Consider the following 25714-nt stretch of genomic DNA (forward strand, 5'->3'; position numbering starts at 1 on the left):
TTTTTTATTTTGTCCACCATTAAAAAATTCTTTTTTTAATTTTTCTCATTTTTGAACTATTAACTGTTTCAAAGTTAAAGTATACTCACAGTGTAAACAATTACAAATAAAATTAAGTGCAGAATTTTTTTGCGTACCTATTACAAAATCTTCTGAGTAATATTAAAAACTGACTCGAAACTTTTATTCGTCTCCGGTTCGTCATATCTTTATCGTCAAGTTTTCGTAGCAACATGTCTTTATAAATGATTAGTTTGTTTAATTTTTAAACTCCCGTTCTATTTATTTTTCAATTTATTGCGACATCTACATCTACTTGTTTTTTTATGTGTTAATATAGCTTTTTTTATGATATAAACGGCAAATCGTCGATATAAATAAACATCCAAGAGGAATTTTAAAGTCCTTGCACGGGCCGAAGGTCGTTTACGACGGTAAATCACCCCATTTCGACATTACAGGTTTGAAACTCGATTTCCTGCCGCGTTTCGGTCTATTTAAAGTCATCCTTGGGCTAAAAGGAGTCGTCACAATGTTTTCTCCCGAAGCTCAGATTCCACTTTTTTTCTCTTCTGTATAGCGACTTATCTATTTATAATTTTTGCAACTTAACTCCCGATGATGCCGGGTAGGAAAAGGCAAAAAAAACCCGGCGGCTAAACCGATTTACGATCCACGCCCGGCCTCTGCGTGTGCGATGCTGTGTCGGTTTCATCCCCCTCCACGCTTTCCAGGGGGGGAGGCTTGAATCCGAAATCGGATTATCGATCCTCCGATGGGGGAAAGTGCGAGATTGGCCACGGTCAACTCGACCGTTTAGTCGACGTTCGACGAAACGGTTTCCTCAGGAGGCGAACGAAGTCCGCCCGCCCGGAGAAAATCAGCCCGATAACGCACGATCCACCTGATCATCCGCTCATTAGATCATTTAGTCCTCCTAATTGGTTCAAGGGTCGGGAATCACTTAATAAAGGAAATCCCCTTCAAACACTCGGGATTGAAGTGTAGTCCCAAACAGGTCGGTTTTACTCACTACGACCCCCGGTAAACAATGGTGTCGAGGGGTGGAACCGTAATAGTTACCGTGGGCGACCCAAACCGCACGAGCCTCCCTACGCGCCCCCAGGGCCCGTAATAATACTCAGAGGAAGTCAGAGGTGACAAACGTGTGTAATGCGGTCACCAATTAAAAAAATTATCTTCTTACAAAACTACTTTTAAAACTACGTGATATACAATAACAAAAAAAGTTTTGTGAGAAAAAAAGAAAAGAGTTTTGTGAAAAAGCTATCAACAATCAACTTGAAATAACAAGCTTCCAAAAACAGTCTTGTTTACTAGGCTTAAATCGAACGGGAAAATGCCATGAAAGCGCAAAAGATAAAATAAATAAATTGGATTGTATTAAGGTCGGTTTCCTCAGTTAAGTCCCTTTTGTCCATTGGTGAAAATTGTGTCAGGAATATTGAGGTATTGTTTGATCTGCGATTGTGTGAACTCATGTTGTAGGTATTGATCCTCATTGATAATTTTACTTGTTTATTTTTACTGGTTTTGGTTATTACTGAACGTAGTTCCTCCAAACCAGCAAGACCCAGTGTAGTGATCAGTATCGATCAGTCCAACAGCGACTGATCAGAAAAGACCAAGCTCAAAACAATCATAGGCTGTTAATCTACGAATATCTTAGATCCACGTGACAATAAACGATTTTTTCACATTCTCAAAGGGTTATTCTGAAAAACGATTAACATGTTTTAGAATAGCAGTTAAATTCTTTAAGAATCAAGAATCAGGAAATATTATTTTGCTAAACCAATACAACTTGTTAACATTCGTCAAATAAATACATGTCATTGTTACATCCTTTCTTATAATTTAATCTGTATCTTTCTAGCATTACCGGTTAAAAATTTTTCAAAAGAATAGAATGCTAAGGTTAACGGGTACAATTTGATTCTGCCCTGAAAACTCTTTTCTGGCATTTTTGAAATTTGATCTGGTATTATGTTTTATTTATGGATTGGTATTTTATTTATTTTATGGTCTTGTCACAACTTTTGAAGTTTAATCTCTCAGGTAATAATTTGTCACAATGTGTGGTGATTGATGACCGTTTGTAGATGATTATTCGGAAATCATCGTGAGATGCGGTCTGGTGTGATGTAGATTTCAGAAAAACAGTTTCTTTATCGTGCCAACGTTTTGTTTTACATTTAACAAATACATGTAGGATGTGTTTGTTTTCTGCGTAATAGTGTCATTCTTGCGTGTCGTATTGAGAGTGCCAGTGAGATATAAAAAGACATTTTTGTATAAGGATACTTATATATACCGACTTCCTTCCGCACCCCTTCAAAATCCAACGTATATAAACATAAAACATCAATATCTCACTGGCACTCTCAAAACGACACGCAAGAATGGCACAATTACGCAGAAAACAAACACTTCGTGTGGGTAGAAATACTTGGATTTAATATAAAAAATATATTTTTTTGCATTGTATAAATTTCCTTTTTTCCACATCCTACATGTATTTGTAAATTTAAACAATGTTTGTAAATCCCAGGCCCTGAACATGATCTCAATAAAGATCGAAACGTTGGCACGTTAAAGAAAATGTTGAAAGTTATATCTCACCAGACCGCATCTCATGATTTCTGAATAATCATTTGTCACAATTCTCCTTTATACATCTTTAGCTGTTTCACTCTTAATTTAAACTTATACATCACACACTCAAATATGTACAAACAAGGAATTGTTAAAATTGTATTTTGAAAAAATCGAAGGCCTCGCTCAACCTCGCCGATGGCTGAATCCGGATAACATATCAGTAAATAAGGAAAAGTATCAAATTTTACAAATGTTTATGTACAAGAAGAAAGGGGAAGAAGAGTCCCTTAGTTTATGTACTTACTAGTAAATGAATAATATTGTACGGGGTTGTGAGGTTTATGGTTATACAATTTTTATAGAATTTGTGGCGTCCAGCCATATTGAAATTTAGCCCTGCAGATCTCGAAGCGTGTTCCGGCCGGGCATCACGCCACCGGACAACGCCGGATATAAATCAAACTCACTCCAGGAAATTACATATGGATTTATGTATAATAATTGGTAAATAAGCAGGTAAAGGTATGGGCTATCTCGGCCGGGCCTCCGTTCCCAATTCTCTTTGCTCCCACAGCCCAGATGCTTTCCGACGATAATAAGAGCACATTATGTGCTTAACCCCAATGGCCGGGCGCTCAATTCCGCCGAGGAAATTGCGGCCTCCTCTAATAAACCCCTTATATCAGAAGCCGATTTACAAATAGTAAAAATTTTTCCTCCTGGAAAGATCATGTTCATTCCGGGGCTTTCCTTATTTCACAATATAAAAGTTTTTTATAACTTAATATAAAATCTTTCCCTTGACGAGCACCAAGCAAGATAGCAGTGAGCGTTTTCAAGGAATTCGTCAACTGCAAGCTGTCGTTTACCGTCTTGTGACACAACGGGTTGTTTACAAAATTAACACTTTTCGACGTCCTCGATTTCAGAGAAAAGATATCTACCGTTATGACTACACCGCACAGATTATTCTGTACAATGTGCATTTCCAAGTGACGTCTTAACGCCGGCCGTATTCTCTTACCTTGTGGAGAAAAAAAGAAAAAAAACTGCTTATATGATAAAGCTCGTCTTAAATTGTTTTGAAATTTGTATGAACTGTTATTACTTTCTATTTTTATCACTGGTTCGTATTGCAAACGCTTTAACAAACTTGGAACTTAGATAAAATAGAAACTAACGCATAAAAGTAGGCGGAAAAAATTTGGCATCTTAGAAGGGTGTGAGAGTAAGAAAAACTGGAATCACTCACTGGTAACAAACCATCGAGAAATTTTCTTGAGAGTTTTGAAAGCAAAGACAATTTCAGTATTCAAGAGAGAAACCAGAGAACAAAAAAAAATCTAAAGATTTTTAGTTGAGATAAAAAGTCAGTATCACGAGCGGGATTCGAACCCACGACCTTCGGCTTGATACGACGCTACTCTACCACTTGACCTATCGTGACTAAACCTCAAGTGGTAGAGTAGCGGCGTATCAAGCCGAAGATCGTGGGTTCGAATCCCGCTCGTGGTACTGACTTTTTTATCTCAACTAAAAACCTTAATTAATTGAATGATAATAATTGGTCAAGCGGACCTCGAAAACTAGTGAATGGAAAAATCTAAAGTTTCAAGACGGACATTGCAGACACATTCGGCATTACAGTATAGTAGTGGATAGATTTTACAATGAAATAGATGAAACCCCAACACCTGCTCACGGACTAATGTGCTTCTCCGCAACCTAACCGTCGAACAATAACAATTAAAATATGGTCAAATTCCACGACGAATTAGGGGAATATTATAAGTAGACAACAAGGAATACAGCATCATTTAAATGCTCGCGTAAAATCGTACATTGGCTTAAAATTTTAAATTATCAGATATTCATTATTAACGGTAGTTTCAGTTATCGTAAAGAAAACTTTAAACGAGTTGGAACTAAAAACCGAATGAGAATAAAAAGTAAAGAGTAAATGAGAATGTATATTCTAAATGGAGGATTTTGAGCACAACATTTCTCATTTACTTGTAGAAAAGGCTCTCTCTTTTTAATCGTCTCAAGCATACTGTTTAAAAATTTATGAAAAAGGTCACCATCATCATTAGTCCGCTTTTATCATCCCTTTCAAGTTAAACAGCGAAAGGAAAACGGTTCCCCTCTCTTTACACTCTTTGGAACAGAACGATCGGAGGTGGAGGGATATTTTAACACTGATGAGTTTTTTTCTTTCAAAAAGAAATTTATATTTGTTGAATCCTGTATCAAATACGGCTAAAAGTCAATGCAATCAATAGGAGGAGAATTGATCAACTAATTATTTTCCAATACATGAAAATCTTGATTGACATGTCAGATGTAACTTTGCATTCATGCTTACGATTGTAAATTTTGTCTCTTGGATTTTCTTTTTGAAATTTGTTTTTGTGAATTTTTCAACTTTCGTCGGTATTTGTATAATGGACCAACTAGACAATAGTGTTAAATTGATTGTTTTTTTTTGTTTTTTATATCCTCACAATTGCACAAAATCAGTCGCTTTCTCTTTCTAAATTAAATTCCGATCATGTTCTCTACTGAAAAAACCTTGTCTTATTATTAGGTTCATCTCTTTTACGGGTTTACGTTCGTTAAACCAACAAGTAAAACTCGGTACTGAAATAACGTCTGGGGCTGATCTTGGATCAGACGTGAGAACGATCCCTTTCTGCTTCGCCATACTGCATCAACCTGACACAAATTCAGTACACCCCCAAACCAGAGCAGAATTTTTTTAAAATTGAAATTGTGGATATTTGGTGCAAACTAGCTAGTGGATTTCCAGCACGCCAGGCTAGTTCTTAGCAGATAAAGTTTATACTTTTGTATGTATTAACAAGTGAAGAGGGGTGAGGTCAATTATAAATTTTATTTTCTCATGGTTTTGACACTTTAAGTAATAATTTAAAAGGTTAATATATAGTTTCAAATAAATTAAATACCTATTGTGATTTTGTGTGCTGTTTTGGATCTGTATTGTCGACAGTTTTATGCTGAGCGACATAGTTGATTCCAGCGCATCCAGTCTTCCAATCGGAAGTCCTTAGACAAATTGTCAAAGCACCTTATTTTATCACTAACCTCACTATTTACAAAGACATCAACATTTTTTTTGTCAACGAACTGATCTGGCCCAAATTCCAAACCAACTTTTCGAACCAACCTAACCATACTGCTCCAGCCCTCTCCACTCATTCCCACATGACAAGCCGCCACGTCCGTTCAACTTCGGGACCTCCCTGACAATCATTACATATTGAGTGCCAGCAATGGCTGGCTCCTCAAAACACGTGTTCTACCGATGCTGGGCTGACATTAGTGCTAGTTCACTAGTTTTCATGGTCCGCTTGACCAATTAAGGTTTTTAGTTAAGTTTAGTTGAAAAATGGTAAAAAGGAGGGAAAATTCAAAGGGTGGTGTTGAGATGGGAAGTTGTGGTAGAGCAGCGGGCGTATCTAGCCGAAGGTCGTGGGTTCGAATCCCGCTCGTGACACGGAATTGTTTAATTAATCATGTGTAGTATACGATCATGTATAGTAACACATTTAAATTTAAAAAAGGTGATAGTGAGCTAGCATGAAATAAAATCTACCTATAAAAAAATTGTGATCATATAGATCATTCTCTCTATCTGGCTTCTTCCCTGGCAGTTTTTTATTAGGTAATTACAATTGAAAATGATCACTAATAATATTGGAGATCCATTGTTACTTCGTATCTGTATTATATTGTCCTTTCGATATTAGAACTTACAGCTTAAATTTAAACATAAATAAATTCCTCAAAATTGGGCTTAAAATGATCCGAAAAAAATTGTTTAGAAATAGGATTATTTAACTAAGCATACACTAGTGTTCAACAATAATTCAAGATAAGTAGCCTGCAGAAGTTTTTTTTCTGGGAGTAAGTAGCGAAATTGAGTGTATCAACGTCATATTAAACTAAGTAACTTAAGGCAGGCCTAACGAAAATCATGACAGTTATAGCAAAAGCTTTGTTTTAACTGTATGCTGTTTAATACTTTGTTTACTTTTTAAGACTACATTTTTAATATATATTACTTGATTTTCTAACAAAACCAACAGGTTGCTCGTTTCTCACCAGGTCTGCAAGGTCTTTTTGTTTTGGTGGTAAAGTACCGATTTATGCCTGACATATCAACGAACTTAGGCAAGCAGAATGATGAGAAACGGAAGGTTCACCTCCTTGCAAGGGTGCCATGAATAAGTAAAAAAAAATTCATCATTGGTGCAACTTTACTTTGTACATTCATCCACTATATGGACAGCATTAAACATCTGTCTAAATCCGAGATCAAGTTCTGTTTGGTCGTGGTCTTGAAGCATGCCTAGTCGGAAAAGTGGCATGAAAAACAAAGCGAATACGTACGGGCCCAGGCCGCCGGCGGTACTTCCTGAACAAATGCGCCTCGACTTCCGGCGACGTCGGGACCGGGTGTTTGGGCGATGCACATCTGGCCCTAGAAATACACACAAACTCCCGACTCGCTCACACAAACACGCCCACTACAATCAACCTTGGCCCAGGGACTTGGCCACGAAAATGCATCTTTTCACGTCAATCGTTTTAGATATATTTTAAATTTATATAATTATCTTAAGCCTTAAGGATGTGTTATTTTAACTGCTGGTGATCAAACGAAAATCCCAAATTTGATCAAAGGCCGTTTTCTTTATAATAATATCAACGAATTAGAAAATCGTGTGACAAGAAACTGTTCACTCGAGTTTAAAGGGGTAAAATTATTCCTTTTCCTTTGTCGCACGGTTAAAATTGGGCAAGGAAACCATTTACAGATCTTGACAATGTAGTCCTACATAGTTGTTTCAATTAAATATAAAATCTTTATCTTTACAAATTCATTCCATTATATATTTAGACAGTTAAGTCCTTTTCGATTTGTTGACAATGGGAATGTTCTAAAAGAAAATCATTCGAATTTCGTAATAGAAGAAAATACAGGTTTCCTTCCTTTATTCATATTCTATTGTTTTTATTAAATTTAATAAAGAAACAAATTAAGACAAAAATGATAAACACAAAATATACAAAAAAAAAGTCTTATTTTATATGTACAGATGTTCATTCAAAATTTAAAGGAAAAACTATCGTTTCGACAACTTAAAGTCTGCCTATTAACAATTTATTTGGAAGATGTTGATTTTTGTAGTTCTTATTCAATTCTGCCCGGCATCTTCTATGCGAATCGTAATAGTGTTAATTGGAAAAATTTTTTTTATACTCTAACTACCTATAGAACACATGACTCTTACAGCTGCCGTCCTTATTTCCTTCTCCGGCCTTGGCAAAAGGATTATTGGCTATTACTAAAACTTTGACCTCCTTAAAGTTTTGATCTGTAAAAGTTAAAACTAACAGATCTTCGAATGATTTTAAAGGACTGTCGACGTTTTGGCCAAATGGCGCTTGCTATTGTCAAATTGTGAGTCGGAACATTGTGTATTCGTATAATACAAACTAAAATTGTAAAAGTGTACGGTTTTTGATTGAGATTTGAGGCATAAGAAAGCAGCCTTGATTGGTCTGAAATAAAATAGCAGAAGTCATTATCAGAGTTAGTTAATTATACCATTTCTCTTGTCCCCAAAAGCTTAATTTCGTTCTTTTACCAATATTAATTATTGCAACAGAGAAAACTGTTGTAATTCATTGACACAGTAATCATCTTATTTTATATATTAACAACTCCACGGTTCATATCTTCTCTATTGATAGGTTGAACAATTCCAAGATCTCCGTGGTTGAAAATTTTATTCAATTTAGTAAATTACATGGACGTTTCGCGCTCCTGGCCCATCATCAGAAACTAAACATAGAGAAATCTCATGGTATAATTCACAATCTGATGGCACACACATCAGTAATTTCCAATTTTTTATAAATACTTTTATTTGAAAAATTAGAAAATACTGATGGGTGTGCCTTCAGAATGTGAATTATACCATGAGATTTTTCTAAGTTTAGTTTCTGATGATTGGCCAGGAGCGCGAAACGTCCCTGTAATTTAATAAATTGAATAAAAGTTTTCAACCACGGAGATCTTGGAATTTTTCAACCTATCGATAGAGATATAGTAATCGAAAACTCCTGTTTATTTATTTAGTTATTCAGATATCGTGAAATGCGGTCGGGTGTGATGTAGGTTTCAGAAAAACATTTTCTTTATCGTACCAACGTTTCGATCTTTTATTGAGATCATCTTCAGGGCCTGGGATTTACAAACAATGTTTACATTTAACAAATACATTTAGGATGTGGAAAAGTGAATTTATACAATGCAAAATATATTTTTTATATTCATTCAAAGTATTTCTACTCACTCAAAGTGGCACGCCGACGCCTTACACAAAATTGTCTTTTATATACCGACTTCCTTCCCCACCCCTTCAAAACCAAACATATATAAACATAAAACAGCAAAATCTCACTGGCACTCTCAACACGACACGCAAGGATGGCACAATTGCACAGAAGACAAACACTGAGTGAGTAGAAATACTTTGTTCAAATATAAAATATATTTTGCATTGTATAAATTCACTTTTCCACATCCTAAATGTATTTGTTAAATGTAAACATTGTTTGTAAATCCCATGCCCTGAAGATGATCTCAATAAAAGATCGAAACGTTGGCACGATAAAGAAAATGTTTTTCTGAAACCTACATCACACCCGACCGCATCTCACGATATCTGAATAACTATCGATTAACGATCACTAACCTCTACACATTTATTTATTTATTTTGTGCCAAATGTATGTTTAAACCATGTCTTAAACTTTTATAAATCGTCGAATACATTCTCTTAATAAAATAGATCTCTTAAATATACATATATAAAATATTTGTTTGTAAATATATATTTTGTAAATAATTTGCAACTACCACAGAAGTGCGAAAGCTGGATGAGACTAGTAAAAATTGAAATACCCATAATTTCAAAATCGATGATTTAGTCGGTTTAAATCTCAAGTTTGAATGTGCAAATTGTTAAAATTTCGGGAGTGCTCCCTATAAAAACTTTTATACGGCCGAATGAAAGGATTTTGGAATTAATTTCAGACTTGCTTTCAATTATCGCTCGATTGCCCCGGTTTGGCCGCATCTCTATTGATTCTAGTTTATGTACGCTTTAACATTAATTACATGATTTTAATGTAGCTAGTTAGTCATAAGATGAACTCATTTGGCAATTTGATAAGGTCACTTAATTTATGTATGCTACTGGCTGGAAAATGTCAAAATTTTATGTTTTTTTACATTGAACTTTTTATTTAATCTAGAGAAGAACTTTCAACTCTTAGGATAATAATTGCGTAAAGGTCTTCTGGAAATGGAGCATTTCTGGACAGTTTTTTCTTGTTTTGAGGAAATAATATATCACGGCTTCCCCATTTTTTTTTTTTTTTTTTTTTGGTGGGAGGAGTTGAAATTTTCGTTTTTTAATATTTTCATCTCGCCTATTTTTTATCGTAATGAACGGTAAATCTCTCCATCTATCCATTTTTTTTTTTTTTTTTTTTTTTGAAAAGCGATAAAGAGGCGCGTTGGCGTAGTCCGGCCAAGTTTGTTGGCATTTCATTGTTTAGGCCGTTATCGTGCCTGCGAGAGATAACCAATGTCCGTCAAACTCTATCTGAGCCCTGCCGGGGGGCCGACACTTGGTAAAATTCATTCTTAGTTCTGGGAAAGAGTTGTATGAGGTAGATAAAGTTTCGCTCCAAGCAAGCGGGAAAGCGAGATGTGGGCAAACTTTCAAATCCCAACTTAGAAGGATTTAAGTGTATAACGTATTCCGATGGCGACCTCAAACTGTGAACACACAACACGACTCCTTCAGAAAAGAGCCTTCGAAGTTCTTGTAATATGTGCTAAGATTAAAAAAATAAATAAAATGTAAAAGTAGAAACTAGCATTTTTGGCAAATGTTTTGTTATGCTGACTATCATTTCGTATATAAAACTCAATTTCGATTTTCACCATTTTTGCAGAATAGCCGTTCGAGCCAGAGCGTGGAAACGCAAACCTATTAACTACGGGATATTAACGTTTTACCCGATTAGTGAACCGCTCCGGGCGAAGTGTCGATCCATCCCGAAAGATCAACTCGACTTATACTGTAATTCTTTGTGATTAACATGTTAACAACGGATTAACGAACATGGTTACACGCTAACACTCATTTTCCCATAGGAAAACTATAAAAAATCTGAATTAGCACTTCTTAACATAAAAAACAACGAACTTTCGTTTCTCATCTTTACGACACGGTAGGCTGGCAAAAGACCTTTGCTTTGTTTACAATCTTTCAATTAAGGTTTTTAGTTGAGATAAAAAAAGTCAGTGTCACGAGCGGGATTCGAACCCACGATCTTCGGCTAGATACGCCGCTGCTCTACCACTTGAGCTATCGTCACTTCGATCTTTTTCAAATGTCGTGTAATTAATTCTCGGCGACAAATGAAATGGCCACGGAGAGCTTTAGTGAAGGTATACTTCATTTTAACTTATTAAATTCACTAGTTTTCGTGGTCCGCTTGACCAATTAATATTTTTCAATTAATTAAGGTTTTTAGTTGAGATAAAAAAGTCCGTGACACGAGCGGGATTCGAAAAATGGCAAAAAGGAGGGAAAATTCAAAAGGTGCGGTTGAGATGGGAAGTTAGTGTCCGAGTGGATCGAAGTCACGATAGCTCAAGTGGTAGAGCAGCGTATCTAGCCGAAGATCGTGGGTTCGAATCCCGCTCGTGACACTGACTTTTTTTATCTCAACTAAAAACCTTAATTGAAACATTGTAAACAAAGCCAAAGGTCTTTTGCTAGCCTACCGTGTCGTCGAAATGAGAAACGAAAGTTCTTTGTTTTGTTTTTTTTATATGAAGAATTGCAGAAATGCTAATTCAGATTTTTTATTTTTTCTTATTGGAAAAATGAGTGTTTAGGAAAACCTTAATTGAATGATACTAATTGGTCAAGCGGACCACGAAAACTGGTAAATTTGTTTACAATTTTAATCCAAAAGGAAAGCTATGAACTCCTAAGACAGCTGAATTTCTCCTCTTCAAAATCTGCGATACTGAATTAACAAATAACAGTGTGGGCAGTGGTAATAATGCTTCAATGCTGCCGTAATAAAGACAGTAAAAATTTCAAACTTATAAGATTTACTAACTACTGATGAAATGTATCAACTGGGACCTGACGTTAAAATGATTGGGATTATGATACTTTCTTACTTTTAAAAAACTCCCGTTTACATGTTGTTAACGAATTGAGGTATCTATGGTTGGATTATCGTGTGATTTATGCGTTCTTCACCTGTGCTGAAGAACCGCCCCCCTCGTTAAACCTAAACAACAGTAGTGTGTGCTGTGATAGTATATTTTGTCTAATGTCATTTGTTACGAGTTAAATTTGCATGCATCCCGCCGAGCTTCCATTGTCGCTCAGAAGCGTCTTCTCCTACGAGGAAATGGCAGAGTTCCGTTGGAGAGGGTGTTACAGAAAGGTTAACCAGTCCTACAGCACGCACAGGGCGAATGGGGGGTTGCTGATGAGTCACCCCTCACCCTCTCATATCGATCTCCTGCGTCTGCTTACGCAATCCTCTCTCTTTTTCACTCTCACTATCCCCTTTCCCCTCCCTATGCCGAAACACGTGAGATTTCAAATACAAATAGACTTCAATACGCAATCCATATTGCCGATTTGAACCCTGGGGGATTTTTAGACCCAAACCGAGATATCCACTATTCTTTCAGTCTTTGTACCTTTTCCACAATTATTCACATAAAGTAAATCACCATAAACCTTCCTTAGCAATTTTTATATCGTGTATACAACGAACTAAGATGTTTAAATATAAATGATTTACCTGTTTGTTACCATCCACAATGTTGACATTTACACGATCTGCAGCATGCTTCAGAATTCCAGGGTACCCTAAAAACAGAAGAAAATATTAAGGATTTTAAAATCGTGAGATTTTTTTTCTTGAGGACTGTGGAGTGGATATTTATATTATTGGAGTTATATTTCCAATGAAGACGGCAAAATACCTCCTGACAGAAAAACAGCGAAAACAGTTTTAAATGTTTTTTTCCCTAATTTCTCTCGATACAATTAGGAATAACACGATTTATTCGCTGATATAACATACTTTTATAAGTTAGAAATTTCCCAATGCCAAAATTTCCTTGTATATGTTGAGCTAGTGTTGAGGGTTGTGGACAACATGGATTAGGGAAGGCAATGTCCAATAGACGATTGCCAATTTGTTAAATTTAGGTCGTACTCGTAAAAGTGTAGCATACAATTAATTTACCCAATAATGTTAATTTTCATTTATTGGCTCGGATTAAAACCCACTTAGAACTTTTTTATGGTTAATTTTTGTAGGTTAAAATGTTTTTCCAAGTCTGGAATATTTTTCCAAGCCTAATACGTGCTTAAAGTGAACTTCTTGTTCGCAAATGCTTGAAATGTCCGTCCCTCGATTCGGCACGTTGATAATTACGAAAATGTACGGAATAATTGGTAAACTTAATTAAGCCTAATTGTTACGGTCGTTCTGTTTCATCCTTTTGTAGGGAATTGTTTTGCCAAGCCTTCTACATCCAAGGGAGTTTATTTCATTATTTATTTTATACTGTAAGTGGACTTTCCCCTTTTTCATTCTCGTTGTTCATACTTGGACATTTATGAATATTCTCACTACTGAATGAGGCTACCGTTTCTTGGCCAGTTTTTATTAAGGTTGAATTAGTTTCAATAGACATGCTACTACAAGGAAACGACGTAATTAATATATAAAATAATGTAAACACAACAGATTAGGATTACCAATGCTGAACATCCTTTATTTAAAACAGTAAGCCCAACAAGAAGGTAGACTGAAGCTCATACAATTATTTAAGTAAGCTACCGTAGTATTGTGTTAAATGTGTCACATGCTTTCTAGTAAGGTTGGTGTGTTTTTGTTCAAGATTAATAACGATCATTGAGTTTTTTGCCAAAAATAAGTAAAACAGCAGTTGCTAAATTCTTTTAAAATTGGATGAAATAGTTTCATGTAATTTTATCCTGCTTTGACTATACTTTTGATCATTTCTTTTTCAACCTGACGTGTTTGTCTCTGCCGTTTTGATTTTTTTTCTCAACGCTTTCATTATAAATTATCAACACAACTTATACTTAAAATAATTACTGAAATCGCACATTGGGACAATAGTTAACAGAACCCTGGCCGTGCTAGTTTCCAGTCATAAACCTTTTCCACTTAACACAGTTAGCAAATTAGTATGCGTGAAAACACCTGACATCTGCTAGTTTATCTAGTGTGATTTATTCTTTAATTAAAATTATAACTTTTAACAATATTAATCCATACTTGTTGGTTCGAATCTCGCTCGTGACACTAGCTTTTTCATCTCAGCCAAAAGCTCTCAGTTAAAAATAATAATTAATTGAAATTTTTAACTATATTTATTTACTTTCTTGGCTTGACCATTTCGTAATATTAATCACGTTTTATTGTTATTTTCGGTTTTAAATTTGTGTTGAGTATGCAGGTTTTTACTCGTTTTTATTGTTCGTAAAAGGGCAGATTTTATGTTTTTGTTATTTTTCGTTCGGCTTTGGCTAGTTTGAATAATAGCAAATAATTGTATTGAATAGGATGAGACTCGGGGGATGAGATTAAATCGGCTGATCGATACAATAGTCGTTGCACAAGACCGTTGGCGAAAGCAGATGTACAATTTTTTCACACGCGTAAAACTTGTTTTGTCGGTGGCATCGCAGGGGTGAAATGGATTTACGGGCGCGGAGAAAAAGTTCCGACATTCGGTTTCATGACTTGGCAAAAAATTTGCATGTAAAACCCCCTGGTCTTTTCACTAATTAAACATTTTGTTGGAAAACGAGATAATACAGTTTGGGTTTACGAGGCCGGGCCCCGTCGGTGAACGGTTGTAAATAATAAACTTCCTGCTCTCGAGGCGCCTAACTACGCTAATTTGTTTTGTTATTCCGCCCCCGCTTTTGTCCGATGGAATCGGGAAATTGCCCACGAAATTCCGCCGATAAATTTCCTCCGGGGTGGAGGAAAAACGTGAGAGGTCGTATTATTTCCACGTTTGTCCCTTTTAAATATACCGGTGAAGTGAAACGCTTTATAGTCCCGACAAAGGTCCGCACTTTCCTGTGCTTGGACGCTCACCGGCCGAGTCGAAGTTACGTTTATCTGACATTAATTGGCGAACTTGATTCTTGGAACCTTGTTTTGCATAGCTGGTGGATTACACTTCTCTTAAACGTTCCATCCCGCAAAACCCGTTCGTCCACTCCAGCAATTTCTCACTTACAATTAAAACAGCGGACAGAGAGTGTACACATTTTTTTAATAGTCATTAAATCATTGGCTGTGTGATGAGTTGCCAAACAAATTAAAACATTCCTTTTCACTTATCTTATATTATTCACCATTCCACTTTATTTTAGTTGATTTATCATCCTTCTATACTATATATAAAGATCATTGAAACGCCTTATATTTCAAATAAAAATATACTTTAATACGCAATCCACTCGATAGGCGATTTCTTCTTCCTACAGCTCTTTTTCTCTGGTGCCGTACACGTACACTACCTGCGGTCATAAAGAAAACGGCAACGGCAAACTCCTCATCGCTTTCCCTATCCTGCATCCCCTATGTGCATTTTCTGGCAAAAATGTGACGTTCAAATGATGCAGCATCCACTTTAGAAAAAGCTTCTATTGTCCTTACAGCGAAAGGTAAACAAACATCCGAGCTTCCTTCTAAATTTTCCGATTTATTTTTGTGACGGCGAAACACACCAATTGTCGATGTTTAATTAAGTTCATTATTAGCGAAGTGGAGTATGCGTGATAGCGAAGTAAAATCACCCGTTTTACTCCTTCCAGGGATACCAATCTTTCGGAAAATTATAAAAAATATCCTACCGCTAAAATTTAGGACCAGTTTTGTTTCAGCCTTCTCGGACAGTTTGGTGGATTTTGTGGTTGGAGAAAGGTAGACCAGACTGGGGGTGGATTGAACGAGATCTTTTATAAAAGCAATATTAAAGGACTTTTTACAGAATTAAATTATTGGCATAGTAAGCATCATTGACCATGATGCGAAAAAAATTGTTTGGGTTAAAATATTTGGATTTGTTTTAGGTTAGATGATTTTCAGTACCCCAGAGTTCAAATCTCTAAGTCAGATGGATCTGATAAATGACCTTGCAAATGGTACTAAGTTTACATTCTATCGACAATAAACTTCGTTCTTCTATTATTCTCTGTAAAAGTAAATCTTTTCAATGTAGAGCTTATTCCGATTATTTTGGCCTGCTTAGGCTTTCAGATTTTCGCCTTTTTGTCAACTCTAATGGTGGGTTTATGTAATAACGAAACAAATTTATAAAAAATCCACTTAATTCGGCTAAGAACGAACAGTCCTATTTCTGAAGATGACTCAAAACCGAAATGCGTCTAACATCCCAAGCGTTGATAAACGGGCCAAAATGATCGGAAACGACCGAACTATTGGTTCACCACCCCGCAAACCTCCAGAAGAAATCTCACAATAGTGATATTGTTCAGGGTGACAGGACAGGTAGATCTTTTTGAGGTAAAAGTTACCTGACTGCATTTTTTTTACACATTTACGGCACAAATTTCTTAAAATAGTCATGATTCTGAGTGAAACGAAGTATCTTTTACAATTAATTGTAATTCGCTTGATTGATTTGGATTTGTTAGGCTTAAATCCTTACATGTACGAACGTACTTTTGCAGAGTTGTATCACTTATCCCAGTCCATCGGCAATTCCAGCTTTTGCAATTTATGATAAATTGCCGGCAGAATCACCCACCCCCTGGTGTTGGCCAGTTCGGGGACAGACCTCGGTCTTATCCATCCAGCCACCGGGGTTGGGGGTACCGTCCCAGTGTCATCTCCCTAAAGGATGACCCGGTTTGGCGAGGAACCCCGTCACGTAGCTGACCCTATCGAGCCTCAGCAGGCATATTTTTCGCGCTGAACGATAGGCAATTAATTCGTTTGCTACGGCTAAGGGAGTATATTTGTTTCATTTTAGCCTTTATTTCTGTCCGACGAAAAGGATTTTGACCAAAATAAACTACTCCATTATTTTCAACCGCTTCTTGCGAAAAGGACACCTGTTGGATTCAATAATAGGAACCCTTTTCGATATCGAGTGGTTTTATTTTTACTCCGACTTACTCACTTTTGATGACATTTGCTTTACTCTGAAGAAAGCGCATTCCGGGCGAATTGCTTACTCTTTAGTTGTGTGTTCAAAACGGATAATCTTTGGATTATTTGTCAGGAAGATTAGACTTGGATTTTGATATTAATCTACTATTTAGAATGTAAAGTTGAGTTTTAAAACTGTTGGTATGATTGCTTTTAAACCGGAGATAACTTTCGAACTTTACGTTTGGAACGTTCGAAAGTTATTATTCTGTATTATGAATCAACAAAAAAAAGAGTTGTGATTACTGATTAATTGGTACGTTTATTTTGGTTTACCCTAAATATTTCCTCGAATGGCCTGGCCGGGTGGCTTTTTGGGTTTTGTCAACGAGTAATTATGTTTTGGTTATTTTCTTTCATACGGGCCATTATTATAATGTGAGTCCTAAGCCATTAATTATTATGATCAAAGACAGAAACGACAAATAACTTTCGCGGCAATTACGCAATGTATCAAACATTTATATTTAATGCTTTGAAAGATTATGAAGTAATTAAACTTCTTCTCGGAGGAATAACGAAGAAAATGAGTTGTTAGCCGATGTTTCCAAAAATAATTACTTCTCCCTGGACGGGTTCAAGGGAGCCTTTTTTTCTCTCCCGTTCCACTCGTTCTCGTCATTCCGCAAAATAAAATTGCTATTATCCCGTAATTCTGAGGATTTTTTAACGCGGCACGAGATTATTCCGCCCGCCAAATGAGTCCGTTTAGTAATGGCTTGTTAAAAGTCAAATCCCTCCTCCTTTGATCCTCATTTGATGAATTTATGTAAAAATTTCAAAATAGAACTTTTCATCTCCATAATTATTTTTTTTACTGCAATTCCTTCTGTCTTCCTACTTGCAAATATATTTAAAATTATTATCTATTTAAAAAAAATTAAAAAGATGTTTCTAGATAGCTAAGCGATCGGACGCGCTGCTGTCCTGTGTAAGTTTAGCTAACATCAGCAATATGCGATAGGAATGAAAGGTGAAATATTGTAAATAGTAGTTAGATAGAGTTTAAAAGAAGTCCTCGCAGCATTTGTAAAGTATATTTTTTAATAATATTTTCCGTTTAAGAATTTAGTAAACCTAACATCCAAATGAGCCATTGCCTTGATGTTAATTGCATCCAAAATGAGTTAGGTTGAATTATTTCATTTGTTTTTATTAATCTTCAACTCTATAATTGGCTGTTCTGATACTTTTAAAATGGGCAGAAAGACATTTTGTAATCGTAATCTCATGTTCGTTTCCATTTGAAAACGTCCGAGAAAGTTAAAAAAAATGGGCCAAATGAAAATTTCCCAACGGAAGAAATTACACCTGGCTGGAGAGTCACGTTTTTCCACTTTGTCCCTCCCCCCTCGTGTAAATCCACTAGTGTTTGATTGTGGGAAGGTCGGCGAGGTGGGAAGCATCTAGTGAGGGTGTGTGTCAGTGGCTTTTCCAGGACCTACCCGAACTATACGGGGACTCACCCTCCGCCCTCGGCCTCACCCACCCCCGGGACGACACTTCCTAAACCGGGATCCTCCCGACAAATAGCCGCCCCCACAGACGGTAATTATCCAACGATTATTCCTAATTATGAAATGGGGGTTCGTGACCGCTGGGAAAAATTCTAATTGAATGGTACGGGCCCTTTCGTGTCAATTGACGGCACGCTTCGAGTTACCCCACTATTTTACCTTTTGTTTGATTAGCTAAGAACTTACAAAGCAAACCACAGCGATTTCAATTTTGAAGATTACTTAATCCTGTCGTCGTTACACAATTTTTTTGAAAATAATTTATTTTCATTTTATAATCTCATTTGATGTCTCAAAATCACCGAATGGCTACTATGCCTCCAGGAAAAATAATGCACCCCCTTCTTAAAAGGACTACCAAGCCACTTTTATCTAACATAGTGCATATCAAATCGTCCGTTGTATGGAGACTCAGATTGAGAAATAACTTATTGGGGTTGTTCAGGATTGGCCACGAAATGAACAGAATAAATAATTATTTATGCCATGGAACATCATGGTTCTCGACCAACTAGCTAAATATAATTTCTCAGTTGTACTAACATGATATCGCAACATGTTTGTATAACGTACAGCAATTTTGTTCAGACTTGATATGTCCGCACAAAAAGAAGCACTCGATCTCGCTTCCTCAACGAACTAATTTCACATTTCTACCAGAATCGAAGCTGTTAGCTACTGAGAAGTGCCTTCCAGGCAAATCTGGCTTAAATCTTTCTGCCTGAGAAAACTTAAAACCACCGCCATATTGTGAGATTTCTACATCTGATAGGGCTGATAATCTATAACAGCGATCATGGGAACACACTGAAGATGGCGAAATGCCGATACTGGCAGCCAATCCAGCGAGGATAGACTGACCAAAATGATGAACGACCATATTTCACCGAAATATTGTTACCCGTGCAATTTTCTCCTGAGTGATGACCTATTGAACTGTTTGCCAGCGATTATCAATAAATAAATTCGTTTTAATTAGAAAATTCAGAAAATTGCACCAGAGACTACTTAAGTAGGTGGAGCACTGTTTTTCCTATGGTGCGTCGAAAAATGCACCACCCTGTATATACCGTTGCCAGGAGATAGTTAACCCCCCTCCCCACTACATATAAATAAATCAGTAGCTTGGCTAATTACGGACATTTTTGGTTGGCCTATCAGTCTGTCATGCGACTTTCGGGTTTTCGACACCATAAGCGGTATCTTTAATTTAATGCTAAGCTTTCCACGTTTTTTCTTATTTTTTCTTGACGTGGGGTTTACACCAGGGGTTTGCTACAAGAGCCATGCCCAAGTACTTTAGAATAGTACATATATTTACAAATGCTGACACCGGGTTTTGAAAAAAATTATATCTGAAAACAAGCAATGAACAGAAGAAATGTTGGATTGGAACATAGTGTCTTTTTGCGCTTATTTCTCTCAAAGCAATATTTCTCTCCATAAGTTCAGTTAATCACGTTTTTACTCCTTAAAACCGAATTAAAATAAATCTGCGATTTTCGTTCGGTAAGAATGGTTAAAAAAGTTGATTTCTAATCAATGTTCCTGGCGACCCAGTTAAGCAGGCGAACAAGCAATTATATCTTAAATTGCCAACAGGGCAAATGCTTCCTGGGCATGACTGTTGCTAGTTTTTCGCCCATCGAACGCTTTATTAGACACACTTTCATTTAGACAGTTAATGACGAGAAAATAGTTCTATCTCGTTTCCATGCGTCTAACGTATTTGTTCATTAGACTGTTGGAAGTAAGTATTCATAAGAAATTATAAGTTGTAGAAACCGAAGACAGATCCTTACGTATGATACAAAATCGTGTTAGAAGTTTAAGCGGTTTTTTGGTAGGTGGTGTGTGCTGAAGGCTCAATGGGCCTGAAAAAGATCGGAATGAAGCAACACGTTGTCTGAAAATTCAGCCAAAATGGAAAGGAAACTGAGGCACATGATTGACAGACTTCTTCCGATGTTCTTCCATATGATTGTGTTTTGGGGTTGCACCCGGGTCAAGTAATCAAATTCCACGGTTTATTATGAGTAACGTGGGGTGCGATAGCTCTCAAATTTAAAGGGCGACCCCGGAAATCTTCAACATCATCACACCTCACCTCCCCGAGGCGTTTTCCTTTATTTTTTCAGCGTGCAAACGACGAAAAGGTCGCCGAACAGATGGGGCTGGTTTATTTCGGTCCATCGCAGCCGAAACATCTGTTGCCGTCGGATCGGGCTCTCGACTCATTCCGCGTTCATTGTCTACCAGTCATCAACGGATGGGCTAATTATTCCCAAGTTAAAGCGGCCGGAAACTCGTCGATCCGTTTCGTCGGCCGTTAAAATTGTTTACTTTTTTAGAGTTGGAGCTGGAATTAAATTGGGCGACAGCCTGGATAAGATTGTTTGCTGCATGATTCAGACTTTTCCGTGATGGCCATCCTGGGAGCCTTTTGAACCGCTCCTGCTCCTAAGCCCATCAACTTTTAAACGTCCCAGAGTGCGGTTTCATTCCCGCGTTTTACTCAATGGACGAGCTTTTCCCTTATTCATTTTTTATTTTTACCGCATAACCGAGGTAATTTGGGACATTCTGGGCTGTTTTTCATGTTTGCACTTATGTTTAAATCCTTGTTTATTGCCGTTTACACGTAGTACAAACAGGAAATCATTTTTCTATTAAGGAAACGCTTTACTAACACACTGAATGATTTATCTTGTACTCCTTACATCTAAATTGATGTAAACTGCTCAAAACTGAATAGGGATATTGCCAATTTTGTAGCATTTACATTACCTTGCCATTTTATTTTATTTTTATGATAAACTGCATTAAAATTTATTAGAAGTTATTATACTTTCTACTGAAGGAAAATTTAATTAACGGATTTTGAAAAATAACCAAATAAAAGGTTTTAATTGCATAATTTCCTTTGTTGGACACAATAAGTTTTTTTAAACAATTATTACCGTGTATTCCTCTGTTAGCTAAAACCTCTGTGCACCTGTTAGTCATATGTTAATAAAGTTGTCACTAATTTCATAAGGAATTTCACTCCGTAGATGTTGCATTACTGCACTCAGTTGTTGCAGGTCAACAGGCTGCTGATGATGATCGAAAAGCCTTCACTTCAACGCATCCCACATATGTTCAATGGGATTGAGGTTTGGAGAGAATGGGGGGAAGGGGCAGATGTGTTTTCTAAACATTGATGAACAACTCTGCCTCTATGAGGTCTGGCATTGTCATCGAAAATCCCTGCCAATGAGATCCCTGGTTTGAGGGATGTATTCCGGTGAGGTTGCCTTCAACAATTTGGAGTCTAGTTCGTCCTCCAGTGTAAATCCCATCTCAGACCATTGCACGTCCTCCTCGAAATTGTACTGAGGGAGCACGAACTGGGGCATTGTGCTCTTGGCGCCAATTGGTGTTCTCTTCTAGGCGCTCGCTGCACCATATTATCCTAAGTTACCGTGGCTGGCAATATCATCTGCATGTCGTCTCAAAGGGGCATACGATGTGAGGTCAACTTCCCACAAACGATTACGAATTTTTTATGTTGATAAAGCCCTGGCTAAAACATCATGTGTGTAAATCCCAGCTCAGACCATTGCACCTCTTCCTCAGAACTGTACTAAGGTAGCACGAACTGGGGCACTGTACGCATTCCTTGTTCTCCTTGGCGTCAATTGGTGTTCTCTTCTAGGCGCTCGCTGCACCATATTATCCTGAGTTGCTGGTGGCGGGGCTGTTGCTTCAGGTCGCCTCCAAGGGGGAAACGATGTGAGGCTAACTTTCCACAAACGATTACGAATCGTATTGCCAAAACATCTTGTACTTCATTTAGATTCTAGCGGGCACTACGGAAAGGGTTCCGCCTAGCAGCAACGACAATGTTTCTGTCCTCCCTTAACATCATAATGCGCGGAGATATCAGGCCTCCTATTGGTACTTCCAGTCTCTCTGAATCGGTTCAAAGCCCGGGAGACAACATTCAGAGAAACGCCAACTTCCCCTGCGATATCCAATTGTCGGTAACCTCGATGACTCATTCTCACAATAATTTGCGAACTTCTAGTTCAAGATGGTGTCTTTCCATGGTTAAAGAGAATACAACTGGATTAAAATGGAGAAAAGACGAAAAAAGGTGTTCGTTTACAAAATGAGTAATCTTCATGTTAAATAATCTACCCGTTATTAAAAATGAGGCTTAACATTTGTTTGTTTTTGGTTTGTATTGTCTATTTTGTTTAATCCAACTAGAAAAAATATATAGGTTAATTTAATTAAAATTAATAAAATAAGAATAAATTACAAATATCCCTATTCATTTTTTGGCAGTTTTAACTACTTTAAAAACTGATGTGACATTAAAATACTACTAATAATACTATTGAAACAAAATCTTTCTAAATACAAAGCACAATATTTTTGCGACTTTAATTGTTCAGTGCAACAGGCCTGTTGTCCTTTTATTTCCTGCTTCAGTTATTAGAGACAAGAGTCGCTGAAGCAACCTTGTAGATTGTAAAGCCAAGTCCCTTCATTATTGCTTTGTTAGGTTAAAATAAGGGGATTTTACGTTTAATAAGTTGCTAAATTCTTCAATAGCCAGTCGATAAGTTATGTCGTAATGGTGTAATAAAGTATCTGCCACTGGTATAAGCGAAGATGAAAGAGTTAATTGTTAAACGCAATATCCTTAACGAAAGCTCAAGCCTTAAAAAAAAAATAAAATGAACGGGGTAAAAAAGCCCCTCGGGCTTCGAAAAACAGACCTTCGCCAAAGAAACGACCCTCACGCTACCCGTCACCAACAAATTGTCCGTTCATTAATTAACTTTTCAAGCAATCCTTGTTGCGTATTATATTAATTTTTAAAAAATTAAAGGTCGATAAAAAATCTATATTGGGAGCTATCGATTCGATATGCGTAAATATTGAGGGTGGCAGACATAGCGTATGGTTTCTTTCAATAAGTGGGAGACAATGTCCGTAGTATTGTGTATTCGTGTAAAAAATTAATAGGAAGATTTCAATACAGGGTAAAGAAAGTCTCAATTTGATATTTCTAAGGTGCTCTCAAGATAAGGAGGCTAATAAAAAGCTTGAAGGTGGAAGAGCACAATAGTCCTTTCTGGTTAGACGAGGGGCAAAAGACTCTGTAGCTATTTCACCAACAAATCTACCCATCTTCAACGTTATATAAATTGAGAATTGTAGTAATAAAGACGATAAGGGGTTTTTCTCGGATCAAACCGAGATTAATCCCGAGGAGTAAACCACGATCGAACAAAGTAAACAAACCGGCTGAGGTCCCACTGTCGATTGTGGTTTCCCGAGTAAGGGAGCGTACACCTCAACCACAGTCCTGAGGTGGATTTTTTTCGAATCTGAAAAGACGCGGGCTTAAGTCGTGTGGGGGCGAAATATCGGTATAAGGCCGATTTGGAGCCGGTTTAACGAGAAGGGGTGCCAATTTTGTGCCGTCGGCGAAAGATGTAAGCCATAGGTTGGGAGAGGAAGGGCTATTAGGAGGCTGTGAATACGAGGATTAGCAGAGATTCCCCCCACCGCCGGAGAGAATTTTCTTTTATTGATTTCTCAGGGAGGTCTCTGTGAGAAGGGAAGGTATCAGGGTTGGAGATCAGAACCAGAGTGACAGTGCTATTGGTTGGCATTTCCCTCACTCCCTTGCCCTCCCTCCTCACGGATCAATGGGAAGGTTTCTGTTTGCCTGGTCCATTCCTCTACAGTCCGTCTAGAAAACATTTCTCAGGGGGTAGTTGCCATCTCTATTTGAAACATGGTTCTTCAACTCTACTCTCCACCTTTCTCCCTTTTCCTCCCTTTAATCCAACCCTTTAAGGCCGGAATCGCAGCTCGCGATCCCCAGTACCGTTTTGTACACAAAGGAAATAAACAACATTCAAATATCAATTAAAACAACCCTTAATTAATTTACTTTTAACGTATTATTTTTTCTTTAATTAAACAAAAACCTTATCTTCTAAAAACAAAATTGACGATAAACCAAGTTCATATCAACGTAACAGGCTCAACTGTCGGAAACCAATCAAAGATACGATCAGTTTATAAAGAAATTTATTTTGAATAGACTTTGAAGCTGGCTGACCAACAGGCTGTCTGTAAACCCGGGAATTGCGATCTGATTTCATTTGGAACGTTTTTAAATTCAGTCTGATCGGATTTTATAAAATCTCCCGTTTTTATGTTCATCCAAAATTTTTTTTCATCGATCGGCGTTTTGTCAGGCAAAAAAAAATTTCTATTCCAATTTTATGAAAATATATCTACCTGACGACCAAAATTGTGATACGCGGTCATTTTGGTAGATTTTAGCTCAGGTTGATCATCCGATCAAAGGAAAATTCGTAATTTTCGTCTTCTTTTTCTTAAAAGGTAAAATGGGTAATAATTATAAATACAACCCTGGTTCCTCGTTAGCATACAAAATGTTTACAATAATTCAAGTGTCTCTATTCAACAATTAAAAACAAAGATATGTATATATGTGGGAGAAACGCTCAGACCAACCATTGAATATCGCCAAAAGCCGAAATGCGTCTGAAAGATAGAAAAACAGGACTAAAAAGACTAAATTCGTTAACGACCTCGCTGCAAATATTTTCCTCGCATAATTTTCTAATAAAAAAATGCAACCCTAATTTAACTCGATTTTATTTATTTATTTTGTATTCCGTGATTTGTCCATTGGTTTGGGTCAAGTCCAAGTGAAGCTCGGCTTTTCAAGTCACTTAGGGCCCGTTGCACCATCCACTGGAACGTCGATAATTTCAGAGAAGGAAGACAACATCTGTAAGGGACCATCGTTCAACTGATCCTAGTTCAACCACTAGTTGACAGAATTGATTGTAATCTCGTTCTATGGTTATAGCTAGTGCTAGTGTTCATTCATTGTTTACATTGGTTGTTGTACCACTTTCCGTAGACTTTTATTCAGTATTTATATGTTTTTACTTTTTCCGTAATTTTTCTTTCCACGATGTCGGAGAAAATTTTTATTGACATTCTGAATCTATTAGAGTCCATCATTGTCTCATTCCTGAAAATGGCCTGGTTGGTTATAAAAACCTTTCCTTTGTACACCTACCGTTTCAAGAAAATCTTCGTCGTCTGTTCATCTACATTTATTTGTGAAAATTCATACATTTACCCTTGTATCCATCTAT

The 25714-nt window shown here is 37.0% G+C and overlaps 2 protein-coding genes across 5 annotated transcripts in view; one reads left to right on the forward strand and one right to left on the reverse strand.

Moving 5' to 3' along the window:
• Nucleotides 1-25714, reverse strand: part of LOC106665220 — a 223131-nt gene that overhangs the window by 105068 nt on the left and 92349 nt on the right. Inside the window, exon 2 of one of the 2 annotated variants that reach the window (XM_024226756.1) lies at nucleotides 12562-12629. The gene's annotated coding sequence lies outside the window, so the exon portion shown is untranslated. Of the gene's footprint in view, nucleotides 1-7032; nucleotides 7215-12561; nucleotides 12630-25714 lie in introns of those variants that run through there. The other variant, XM_024226757.1, reaches the window with a different exon arrangement.
• The window catches only part of LOC106665216 (DNA N6-methyl adenine demethylase), a 130308-nt gene that overhangs the window by 15136 nt on the left and 89458 nt on the right, over nucleotides 1-25714 (forward strand). The gene's annotated exons all lie outside the window — the stretch shown is intronic.

The sequence above is a fragment of the Cimex lectularius genome, unplaced genomic scaffold, assembly GCF_000648675.2.
Source record: "Cimex lectularius strain Harlan isolate CLEC.00 unplaced genomic scaffold, Clec_2.1 scaffold140, whole genome shotgun sequence".
In the NCBI taxonomy this organism is placed as follows: domain Eukaryota; kingdom Metazoa; phylum Arthropoda; class Insecta; order Hemiptera; family Cimicidae; genus Cimex; species Cimex lectularius.